The sequence below is a fragment of the Dendrobates tinctorius genome, unplaced genomic scaffold (assembly GCF_039654945.1).
Source record: "Dendrobates tinctorius isolate UK_male_01 unplaced genomic scaffold, ASM3965494v1 ptg000084l, whole genome shotgun sequence".
In the NCBI taxonomy this organism is placed as follows: Eukaryota; Metazoa; Chordata; class Amphibia; order Anura; family Dendrobatidae; genus Dendrobates; species Dendrobates tinctorius.
Genome location: NW_027361752.1, coordinates 44,004,293 through 44,017,135, shown reverse-complemented (window position 1 = coordinate 44,017,135; position 12,843 = coordinate 44,004,293).

Below are 12,843 nucleotides of genomic sequence, written 5' to 3'. Positions count from 1 at the left end.
AGGGGGAGGGGCTTAGCGGCGGCTGTGCGCAGGCCTTAAACGCAAATGTGAAAGTGGCCTTACAGTGGTGCCCTCCATCCTTTTGGCTCTTACATTACATAGCTGCTATATACAGTGGGGAAAAAAAGTATTTAGTCAGTCAGCAATAGTGCAAGTTCCACCACTTAAAAAGATGAGAGGCGTCTGTAATTTACATCATAGGTAGACCTCAACTATGGGAGACAAACTGAGAAAAAAAAATCCAGAAAATCACATTGTCTGTTTTTGTTTCATTTTATTTGCATATTATGGTGGAAAATAAGTATTTGGTCAGAAACAAGCAATCAAGATTTCTGGCTCTCACAGACCTGTAACTTCTTCTTTAAGAGTCTCCTCTTTCCTCCACTCATTACCTGTAGTAATGGCACCTGTTTAAACTTGTTATCAGTATAAAAAGACACCTGTGCACACCCTCAAACAGTCTAACTCCAAACTCCACTATGGTGAAGACCAAAGAGCTGTCAAAGGACACCAGAAACAAAATTGTAGCCCTGCACCAGGCTGGGAAGACTGAATCTGCAATAGCCAACCAGCTTGGAGTGAAGAAATCAACTGTGGGAGCAATAATTAGAAAATGGAAGACATACAAGACCACTGATAATCTCCCTCGATCTGGTGCTCCATGCAAAATCCCACCCCGTGGGGTCAGAATGATCACAAGAACGGTGAGCAAAAATCCCAGAACCACGCGGGGGGACCTAGTGAATGAACTGCAGAGAGCTGGGACCAATGTAACAAGGCCTACCATAAGTAACACACTACGCCACCATGGACTCAGATCCTGCAGTGCCAGACGTGTCCCACTGCTTAAGCCTGTACATGTCCGGGCCCGTCTGAAGTTTGCTAGAGAGCATTTGGATGATCCAGAGGAGTTTTGGGAGAATGTCCTATGGTCTGATGAAACCAAACTGGAACTGTTTGGTAGAAACACAACTTGTCGTGTTTGGAGGAAAAAGAATACTGAGTTGCATCCATCAAACACCATACCTACTGTAAAGCATGGTGGTGGAAACATCATGCTTTGGGGCTGTTTCTCTGCAAAGGGGCCAGGACGACTGATCCGGGTACATGAAAGAATGAATGGGGCCATGTATCGTGAGATTTTGAGTGCAAAACTCCTTCCATCAGCAAGGGCATTGAAGATGAAACGTGGCTGGGTCTTTCAACATGACAATGATCCAAAGCACACTGCCAGGGCAACGAAGGAGTGGCTTCGTAAGAAGCATTTCAAGGTCCTGGAGTGGCCTAGCCAGTCTCCAGATCTCAACCCTATAGAAAACCTTTGGAGGGAGTTGAAAGTCCGTGTTGCCAAGCGAAAAGCCAAAAACATCACTGCTCTAGAGGAGATCTGCATGGAGGAATGGGCCAACATACCAACAACAGTGTGTGGCAACCTTGTGAAGACTTACAGAAAACGTTTGACCTCTGTCATTGCCAACAAAGGATATATCACAAAGTATTGAGATGAAATTTTGTTTCTGACCAAATACTTATTTTCCACCATAATATGCAAATAAAATGAAAAAAAAACAGACAATGTGATTTTCTGTTTTTTTTTTTCTCAGTATGTCTCCCATAGTTGAGGTCTACCTATGATGTAAATTACAGACGCCTCTCATCTTTTTAAGTGGTGGAACTTGCACTATTGCTGACTGACTAAATACTTTTTTCCCCACTGTAACAATATTCTGGATGAAGTAACGTTTAAGCTCCTGGCGGGAAGCGACGTACATTTTCTCTTGATTTTTCTTCTGCTGATTCACAAGCACTTTGAGATGCAGGAGTGAATTATTTCAGCATGTTTGTACTTCTCTAATTTATGAGAAAAATCGTGTACTCTATGGGACAGAGACTCAAAAATTGAGAAACAGGCCAAATTTTAGCACAAGGTGCTGTATAGAATTGCCCCTACCCATACCTCCCTGCAGTTATCTCAGTAAGAAGCAATAGGTCCACTTTATTAAAGGGATCATGTCATTGGGTTTCGGGCTACTAAATAACTAACATGTCATTGTGCATTTTGGATTCAGTCTTTTTAAAAAAAAAAAATGCTTATGTCAAAACCCGCCATGCTTCTGATGTCACCGGACCCTTCTCCCTGGCTCCCCTGCGTAAAGACCGTTTGCTACTAGATCTACGGCCGACTCTTTTATGAGCGTTTTATTTATATATTGTACTTTGCTGATGCAATATGGGTTTTTAAAATATGCCAAAAAGCCATGCAAACAGCACTGATAGCTGGAAGAACAAAGATCCCCTCCTCCATGGGCCTAGAACAAAGGGGGCACTCTGCACTTTATACTAAATCGATCTGACACTTTTACTTTTTCATTGCTCTTGAATATGGATGTGTTGCTATTTCCCCGCACAGCAGGAGGTCAGGAGCTGATACCTAGCTACATCATCTGAAATGATAAGTGGCTTAAAATCCCCTGTTAAAGGGATATAACCCAACATTCACATACAGTATATACAGTGGGTACAGAAAGTATTCAGACCCCTTTAAATTTTTCACTCTTTGTCTCATTGCAGCCGTTTGGTAAATTCAAAAAAGTTCATTTTTTTCTCATTAATGTACACTCTGCACCCCCATCTTGACTGGAAAAAAAGAGAAATGTAGAAACTTTTGCAAATTTATTAAAAAAGAAAAACTGAAATATCACATGGTCATAAGTATTCAGCCCCTTTGCTCAGTACTGAGTAGAAGCACCTTTTGAGCCAGTACAGCCATGAGTCTTCTTGGGAATGATGCAACAAGTTTTTCACACCTGGATTTGGGGATCCTCTGCCATTCTTCCTTGCAGATCCTCTCCAGTTCCATCAGGTTGGATGGTGAACGTTGGTGGACAGCCATTTTCAGGTCTCTCCAGAGATGCTCAATTGGGTTTAGGTCAGTGCTCTGGCTGGGCCAGTCAAGAATGGTCACAGAGTTGTCCTGAAGCCACTCCTTTGTTATTTTAGCTGTGTGCTTAGGGTCATTGTCTCGTTGGAAGGTGAACCTTCGGTCAAGTCTGTGGTCCAGAGCACTCTGGAAGAGGTTTTCATCCAGGATATCTCTGTACTTGGCTGCATTCATGTTTCCTTCAGTTGCAACCAGTCGTCCTGTCCCTGCAGCTGAAAAACTCCCCCATAGCATGATGCTGCCACCACCATGTTTCACTGTTGGGATTGTATTGGGCAGGTGATGAGCAGTGCCTGGTTTTCTCCACACACACCGCTTAGAATTATCACCAAAAAGTTCTATCTTCGTAGTTCTATCTTATTTCTCAGTCTGGGAGTCCTTCATGTGTTTTTTTAGCAAACTCTATGCGGGCTTTCATATGTCTTGCGCTGAGGAGAGGCTTCCGTCGGGCCACTCTGCCATAAAGGACTGACTGGTGGAGGGCTGCAGTGATAGTTGACTTTGTGGAACTTTCTGCCATCTCCCTACTGCATCTCTGGAGCTCAGCCACAGTGATCTTGGGGTTCTTTTTTACCTCTCTCACCAAGGCTCTTCTCCCATTGCTCAGTTTGGCAGGACGGCCAGGTCTAGGAAGACTTCTGGTGGTCCCAAACTTCTTCCATTTAAGGATTATGGAGGCCACTGTGCTCTTAGGAACCTTGAGTACTGCAGAAATTCTTTTGTAACCCTGGCCAGATCTGTGCCTTGCCATAATTCTGTCTCTGAGCTCCTTGGCCAGTTCCTTTGACCTCATGATTCTCATTTGGTGTGACATGCACTGTGAGCTGTGAGGTCTTATACAGACAGGTGTGCGCCTTTACAAATGAAGTCCTATCAGTTTAATTAAACACAACTGGACTCCAATGAAGGAGTAGAACCATCTCAAGGAGGATCACAAGGAAATGGACAGCATGTGACTTAAATATGATTGTCTGAGCAAAGGGTCTGAATACTTATGACCATGTGATATTTCAGTTTTTCTTTTTTAATAAATTTGCAAAAATTTCTACATTTGTTTTTTCAGTCAAGATGGGGTGCAGAGTGTACATTAATGAGAAAAAAATGAACTTTTTTGAATTTGCCAAATGGCTGCATTGAAACAGAGTGAAAAATTTTAAGGTGTCTGAACACTTTCTGTACCCACCTGTAGATGCCAGTTTATTGCCGCGTAGACTAATAATAAAGGATAATGTAGAGACACTAATGTATGCCTTGTGTTTACCTGTTTAGTTCATACACCAAATATGCCATATTTTCTTTCTTAACCTTCCTCTGATGTGGTTGACCCCATTATGACAATCACTTTCTAGAAAAAGATGGGGTCCCTCCACAGCGCATTTACTTTGCACTGAGTCTTATCTAAAGGCAGCAAATGTCAAGTGTTTCACGACCTAGGACTATTGTCCTTTTCCATTTTAAACTTTTCATAAATCTTTCTACATTGTACTTTCTTATAAGACAGAAAGTCCAGATTATTCCTTTAACATGCAGAGAGCTCATTGAATCAAGTACAAAGCTGCTTCACATTGCCTTCCCCTGCCTCCTGCTTGTGATAGGTTTCTCAGTGTCAAGCAGAAGAAAGGGAAGAGCAGTATGAAAATACAAATTATAAGATACACTGCTGAATCTTGTAAGAATACAGTTGACTTTATGCACTAACAAATAACAAAGACTAACTTGGTCAGTGCACTGTGCATTGGGGAATATAGAGGAAGGAGACAGGTGATGCTGGCTTCTGATAGTTGAGAGGACGAATATGATGGGCAATGTCATCTTCTAGTTCACAGGCAGTCACAGACTGATTTCCTGTCTACACAGTACATCATATAATGGACTCGTAGTCAGTCTAAAGATTGTATGAAGGTGAATAATGGCGGTGAGTTGCCATTTATAAGTGCAAAAAATTTCTAGCGTGCTACTGTAAATCCAATCCCATTCTCTGTGACATCATTTGCACTTAAATTGTTTACTTTTTTTAGGATGTCTACATTTTATGGATATAGGTTTTATATTTGAGTGCGATATTGCAAGATACTTACCAAAATATGTATAAAACCTTTTTTTTTGCTTCCTTTTGATTTTCTATATTTTTTTAAATAAAAAATAACCAATGTTATCTTCTGTCTTCTCCGTTCCTTCTTTTTAGCCTGTTGATAAATTGTGGAGGACAAACCGTACACGAATATTATACAAGCATGGTTACTTTGTTACAGTGACAGCGCTACTCTTGGCCATGGGTCGTGTCTGGTATTGCAGCTAAGCCTCATTTACAGAGCACATGTCACCAGTTTTACCATATTAACTGGACACATCCTGAAAAAAACAGTTTTTATTTTTTAATTTTCCTCTCTGTTGGCAGAGATATTGACTTGTAAAGTTTAGATTCTGATTTATGCCAAAACCAAGGGGGCGTTAGGAGAGATTCTCTGCTGGTGTGTATTTTTTTCCTCTGCATGATGTTGACCAATCATAAGAAGGAGGCGTTGTGCAGGGAAGGAGAAACGAACACCTTCCCCCCAGAGAATGTCAAACCTAGCCTTATCTGTGTGAGACCTATAATGACAGACAGCTCTGCTCTACTCCATGATCTGACAGCAGAACTGAGTAATTACAAGACCATCAAGCTTTCATCTCATGACAGAAGGAGTTGAGCTAAGTGACGCTTCATTACAAACACTCCCAAATTTCATCCCATGGCAGTCAGAGTGAAGGCAAAGGGAGTAGAGTGAAGGTATGTATTATTACAAACACAAACACTTCCAGCTTTCATTTCATGGTAGTTTGTGTGAGATTGGGGTTACAGCTGACCGGGGCTGTGTGTCATTACAAACACCTCCAGCTTTCATCTCATGGCACAGTGTGGGGGGAGGGTGAGTAGAACTAAGCTATATATATTACAAACAACTCCAGCTTTCATCTAACGGCAGTCAGTAACAGATTGAGTAAAGCTGAGCTATAAAACTCATTTAAGAGGTATTTTAGCCAAGACTGTTTTGGTTAAACTCTTTCTTTTAATGAGATTCTCCAACCTGGGGCTAAAAAGTGGCTAAACATTTCACATATACAGTCGACCTACCTGCTGTCCTCATTTACCTCCCGATGACACCTCTGCTCAGTTCGGCGCGCCTTTTGTCGTGTTTCCATTTCCAAGAATGCCGACAAAGTGTCATTGGGAGGGCATTGTAGGTCTAACCCACTCCTGACAGCACAGGGAAGACCTGTTTTAGACTTGCCGATTTACTCTCCAGGCCAATGGAGTAGGCCGACTAAGAAAGCCGGAGGAAAGGCACGCCGAACTGAGAAGAGGAGGCACAAGGAAAGCATCAGGTAGGGCAACTATACATGAGAAATGTCTAGTGACTTTTCTGTCCTCAGGGTCATTTTTAACTCCCATAGACTATAATAAAAAGATGCACATGCCTCCATGGTTGGGTCTCTGCTATGGCCACTGGCACCTTGGCTTTCACTGCACAGTCCCCATTTTCAAGATTTTGGGGTCTCAGAGGTATGAATCCCTATATTACGAGATCTATAGGATAATACAGTAATCAACTGATAGTCGTGGTACAGCTTAAATTTCAACAATCGAAGTTGCGATGGGCATGCAGTTCGGTCTATGGTATATTGTAGTAACCTTTGGTTCCAGATTATGCAAAAATTAGGCACGGGCACTTCCATCTTTTCTATTTATGCCTTTAATTAGGAGGCATGATGGGATGGATGTACTCCTCCAATTGGGGGGTGGGGGGGAGTTGGACTATGTTCAGGTGGCTGATGGCGAGGGCAACCTCCCACCCCTTTAATGCTTCCTTTGGCTTTTCTTTACTACGCTCGAGCAACAACGTTAATAAAACCGCTATACTCTGCTAAGACTACTCTCTACCGGCTGCACTCTGTTGGCCATGATGGGGCTGGAAATGGAGAGACTGACTTCGGGTACATGTTATCTATCCACTGTGTGGATATTATTGGTACAGTATGGTAGTGTGACGCATGTGCATGCTATGATGGCATGCAAAAGTTTAGGCACCCCTGGTCAAAATTACTGTTATTGTGAACAGTTAAGCAAGTTGAAGATAAAATGATCTGTAAAAGGCCTAAAGTTAAAGATGACACATTTGTTTTGTATTTTAGGCTAAAAAGTAATACACATTGTAATTTTTTCACATTTTAAAAATTACAAAAAGAAAAATGGTCCGATGCTAAAGTTGGGCACCTTTGGAGATTTGTGTGCTCAGATAACTTTGACCAAGGTTTCAGACGTTAAGGCTGTGTGCACACGCTGCGGAAAGGTGCGGATTCATCCGCGCGGATTTTGTACAATCCGCAGGTGAAACCGCAGGTCAAAAGACCTGCGGTTTTACCTGCGGATTGCTCTGCGGTTTTGCCCTGCGGTTTTTCATCTCCTCAATGGAGGAGATGGCAAACCGCAGGAGAATCCGCAGAAAGAATTGACATGTCAATTCTTTCTGCGGATTGAAAACCGCAGATAATCCGCGCGGAAAATTCCGCACCGTCTGCACTGCGGTTTTTGATTCCCATAGGGAATCATTGTACTGTACACCGCAGCAGAAACTGCTGCGGGTCCGCAGCGGCCAAAACCGCTGCGGAACCGCAGCAAAATCCGCAGCGTGTGCACACAGCCTAATTAGCCTGTAATGGATATGGCTTGTTCACCCTCAATGTTAGGAAAGGCCAGCTGATGCAGATTCAACAGGTTTAGAAACACATAGCCTCCTCTAACCTTGTGCGAATAAACAGCCACCATGGGTTCTTTTAAGCAGCTGCCTAGCACTCTGAAAATGAAAATGGTGGAGGCCCACAAAGCAGGAGAAGGCTATAAGAAGATAGCAAAGCGTTTTCAAGTCGTCCTTTCCTCAGTTCAATAGGTAATTCAGAAATAGCAGTTTACAGGAACAGTGGAGGTCAAGATAAGGTCTGGAAGGCCAAGCAAAATTTCAGAGAGAGCTGCTTGTAGGATTGCTAGAAAGGCATATTAGAACCCCCACTTGACTGCAAAAGACCTTCAGAAAGATGTAGCAGATTCTGGAGTTGTGGTAATTGTGGCAACTGTTCAGAGACACCTTATCAAATATGGCCTTCATGGAAGAGTCATCAGAAGAAAACCTCTCCTGCACCCTCACCATAAAATTTAGCATCAGAGGTATGCAAAAGAACATCTAAACAAGCCCAATGCATTTTAGAAACAAGTCCTGTGAATCGTTGAAGTTAAAATAAAACTCTTTGGTCGCAATGATCAAACGTATGTGCAGAGAAACAATTGCAAAGAATTTCAGGAAAAGAACATCTCTCCAACCATTAAGCATGGAGATGGATCAATCATGCTTTGGAGTTGTGTTGCAGACAATGGCACAGGGAACATTTCACAGGTAGAGGGAAGAATGGAGTCAATGAAATTTCTTGATGCAAACATAACACCATGTGTAAAAAAGCTGAATTTGAAAACAGGATGGCTTCTACAAATGGATAATGATCATACACATCAAAATCCACAATAGACTACCTCAAAAGGCGATAGCTAGAGGTTTTTCACAGTCCCCCGATTCGATCATCGTTGAAAATCTGTGGCTAGTCCTCAAAATAGCAGTGCATGCAAGACGACCCAGGAATCTCACAGAAATGGAAGAATTTTCCAAGGAAGAATAGATGAAAATCCATCAAACAAGAATTGAAAAACTCTTGGCTGGCTACTAAACACGTTTACAAGCTGTGATATTTTTAATAGGGAGTGCTACTAGGTACTAACTATGCAGGGTGCCCAAACTTTTGCATTGGCTTATTTTCCTTATTGTAATTTTTAAAATGTAAAAAATTACAATATATAATTTTTTTGGCCTAAAATACGAAAATGTGCCATCTTTAACTTTAGCCCTTTTAGAGATCATTCCATCTTCAACTTGCTTAACTGGTCACAACAACAGTAATTTTGACCAGGGGTGCCCAAACTTTTACATGCCACTGTATATTGATAGACACAAGTCTGTTCCATTGTGCATCCATTTGTTTGGCGAGCCCCATATGTACAACAATGCCGGTAAACAAATCGCGTACTAATGTGGATTACTATATTTAAAAGTTAGATATTTATCTATAATTAAAAATAATAGATATTTTATCCTCAATACTAAAAGATCTGACGCCCGCACTGCTACGCCAAGACGACTTTCTCTGCATATGTTCTGCCCTGTAAAAGGAACATAATGCCCGCTGGCGGTTTACCTGAAGCGGCTTCGCCTGGAAAAACCCTAAAATCCGACGTGCACATACCTTTTATATATTTTTTGTTAAGATCTTCTGAAATCCCCCCCTTAAACTGTGCTTTCCTCTCCATCCCCCGGTCCAGCGCTGAGTCTCTGCCTCTTCTCCTTGTGTCTGTTTACGCTTGCAGCGCTGATGCCACGTCGACAGCCCTGCAGCCCATAATTGAGCTCGGCGGCTCTGGCCGAATTGATGGCGCAAGCCACTCGGAGCTACTGAGCTTACTGATTGGCTGCAGTGGTGTTGACTTATCTTCCGTGCTGCAGATGGTAACTGGCACCAGGAGCAGAGGCGGAGACTCAGTGCTGCACCCAAGAAGGGTGAGTAAAGCACAGGTTTTTTTTTTTTTGGTTTTTTTTTTAATAAATTGCACCCCTTTACTGGATTCAGTGCCCATCATACACATTCATTTTTTCTATGGGAATCCATGCCATATAAACTACTGAAGTCCGTGTTGCTGCGAGGTCGCCTCCTGGCGGTGAGGTTCACATACAATTTTTTGAGGCATTCAAAAACCTTGTCCCTTTTTGGGAAGTTTTTTTTTTTTAAACAGTTTTAAGTATTTTATAAGAGGGTTTTTTTTCCCTATAAATTTTTTTTTTTTCAGCTTTTTGAATGGACAGTGCTGAATAATTTGTAGCACATTCCATCAGGATATGCTTCAGAGATTTTCCTGAATTTTTCCATTTTTCTTTTTTTTTTTTTACTGTTTTAAAGAACTTTTAGATTTTTTTTTTCTTTTTTGCACTAAACGTTATCAGCATTGGTGGGCAGCACAGTGGCTCAGTGGTTAGAATCCCACCAAGAACAACATCTGCAAGGAGTTTGTATGTTCTCCCCGTGTTTTCGTGGGTTTCCTCCCACATTCCAAAGACTTACTGAGGCTGTGTGCACACGCTGCGGATTTTGCTGCAGTGTACAGTACCATGATTCCCTATGGGAATCAAAAACCGCAGTGCAGACGGTGCGGAATCTTCCGCGCGGATTATCTGCGGTTTTCAATCCGCAGAAAGAATTGACATGTCAACTCTTTCTGCGGATTCCGCTGCGGTTTGCCATCTCCTCTAATGTGGAGATGAAAAACCGCAGGGCAAAACCGCAGGTAAAACCGCAGGTCTTCTGACCTGCAGTTTCACCTGCGGATTTTACAAAATCCGTGCGGATGAATCCGCACCTAATCCGCAGCGTGTGCACACAGCCTGATAGGGAATTTAGATTGTGAGCCCCATTGGGGACAGTGATGATAATGTGTGCAAACTGTAAAGCGCTGCGGAGTATGTTAGCGCTATATAAAGATTATTATTATCAGCATGCACAAGAGACAAACGTACCATGTAAAAAAAAATGCAGAAAAAACTAAACAAAACTTGTTTGTTCGTTTTTTTGCAGCAAGTTTCTTACTGCCAAGTGAGGAGGTTTTACCGGCGGGGAAAAAAAAATGCATCAAAAATGCAACGTGTGAACATAACCTAAATTCTGTTGTGGTCGACGTTCCATGGTTTCGTCTCCCTCTTGTGGGGGTGGAGTTCTCCCTACGGTTTGGGCTATAGGGCCCTATGATTTGTGTCCATGTGACAACTCCTATGAGAAATCTTTGATATTTTGAGAAAAAAAAAAAACTGTCTCCTCTGTCGACCACAAACCCTCTGATGATCTTGTGTAATTCACATAAACATCACATCTGCAAAAATAACAGGAAATGTGCGTTTTATAAAGAGGAAGAACCTCGTGTTCTGCACGACCAAATCTAATGTACTTTATAATTCAGTGTTGTGAGAAACATTTTTTATTTTTCCTGTTGGGGAGGAATGTCTTTTTTTTTTTAAATCCCCTCTGTCACCACTTGTGGCGCTGCTTATCCTTTCAAGTGGTATTTCAGAGATAACCACGTTTGATAAAAGTCAGGAGAACCTATTTTGGTTGACTCGGATAAATATCTTTTGTGTATGCGGTTTGTCACGGACGCACCTGCAGGTGAAATTACCGCAGCGCAGAGACCCGCCGCATCCCTGCATTGCAATACACGCCGCCAGCCAATCAGAGGCCAGCATGTGTCTGTGACGTAATGCGCTGCCTGGGCTTGTATGCTGAAGTTAGATGCCAGCTCCTCCAACACCTACAGAAGAGGGCGCCACAGGGTAGGGAAGGTGGGTAGAGTTGTTTGTTTCTTTTTAAAATGTACTGGAGAAGAACGTAAGTATACCAGTGTGGGGAGGAGGACTCCCATAGGGTGGCTGGGCCGGAACTAAGGGGACCGCCATCAGGGTTCCTGAAGAAACATCGGGGGGGGGCAACAAAGGGAGAGAGACAACTGAAGGTTGCCGGGCGACGGAGGGCGGGGCAAGGGTAAAAGGAGCAGGGGGTGCGGTCACTTGGCAGTATGGCTGACAGGAGAGAAGAATCCGTATGATATAGAGAGAGATGGTGTAATGGGCGTTGTGGAGCTGAGAGACTATCAGGGGTCTGTGAGGGGTAAGCGACTTGCTCACCGACAATTTACGTGTGCGCGACCCCTACTTCAGAGACACGCTGCAGCGGCCTGGACACTGCCTCCTTGCATTCGCCCCCGGCTGGGGCCCTTTCACCACCGACCTCAGGGGACGCCATCTCGCCACAGGCGGCAGTAGAGACCTGCGTCCCGTCTATAGAGGGACCCTAGGCAGAGGCCGGCTAACCGTCACCTTAGAGACTGCGACATATCTGCACTCTGGGAACAGGAAACAACACAGATCCTTCAGGGCCTGTTGCGCCCCAACAGCACAGATCCTTCAGGGCCTGTTGCGCCCCAACGGCACAGATCCTTCCGGGCCTGTTGCGCCCCAACGGCACAGATCCTTCCAGGCCTGTTGCGCCCCAACGGCACAGATCCTTCCGGGCCTGTCGCGCCCCAACGGCACAGATCCTTCCGGGCCTGTCGCGCCCCAACGGCACAGATCCTTCCGGGCCTGTCGCGCCCCAACGGCACAGATCCTTCCGGGCCTGTCGCGCCCCAACGGCACAGATCCTTCAGGGCCTGTCGCGCCCCAACGGCACAGATCCTTCAGGGCCTGTTGCGCCCCAACGGCACAGATCCTTCCGGGCCTGTTGCGCCCCAACGGCACAGATCCTTCCGGGCCTGTTGCGCCCCAACGGCACAGATCCTTCAGGGCCTGTTGCGCTCCAACGGCACAGATTCTTCAGGGCCTGTCGAGCCCCAACCATCCCTGGATATCGGGACTCCAGGGCAGCCGCATCAGCGACCTCTAAGCGGCCATGCCTGTGATCCTGAAAGACGCCTGGAAGGATAAGTTGGCTGTAGGAAATAAGGACCCATAGTTTGGGCCGTACGTGGCCTATAACACCTGGATTAGCCGCATTTTCGATAAGAAAAGTGTTGTTAATGTTGTTGAGTCCCTGCGTGGACAAGTTGTTGTTAACCCTTTTTGTTTGCTCAGCATAGCCCAGTGGCTACAATTTATAAAAGTTAATTTTACAAACCACACTCAGTCTCGTGTCTCGTCACTGCATCCTTGAACCTCCTGCAACCCTACACCAGGATGGGGGAGATTATACAAGGATGGGGGACATATATACCAGGATGAGGG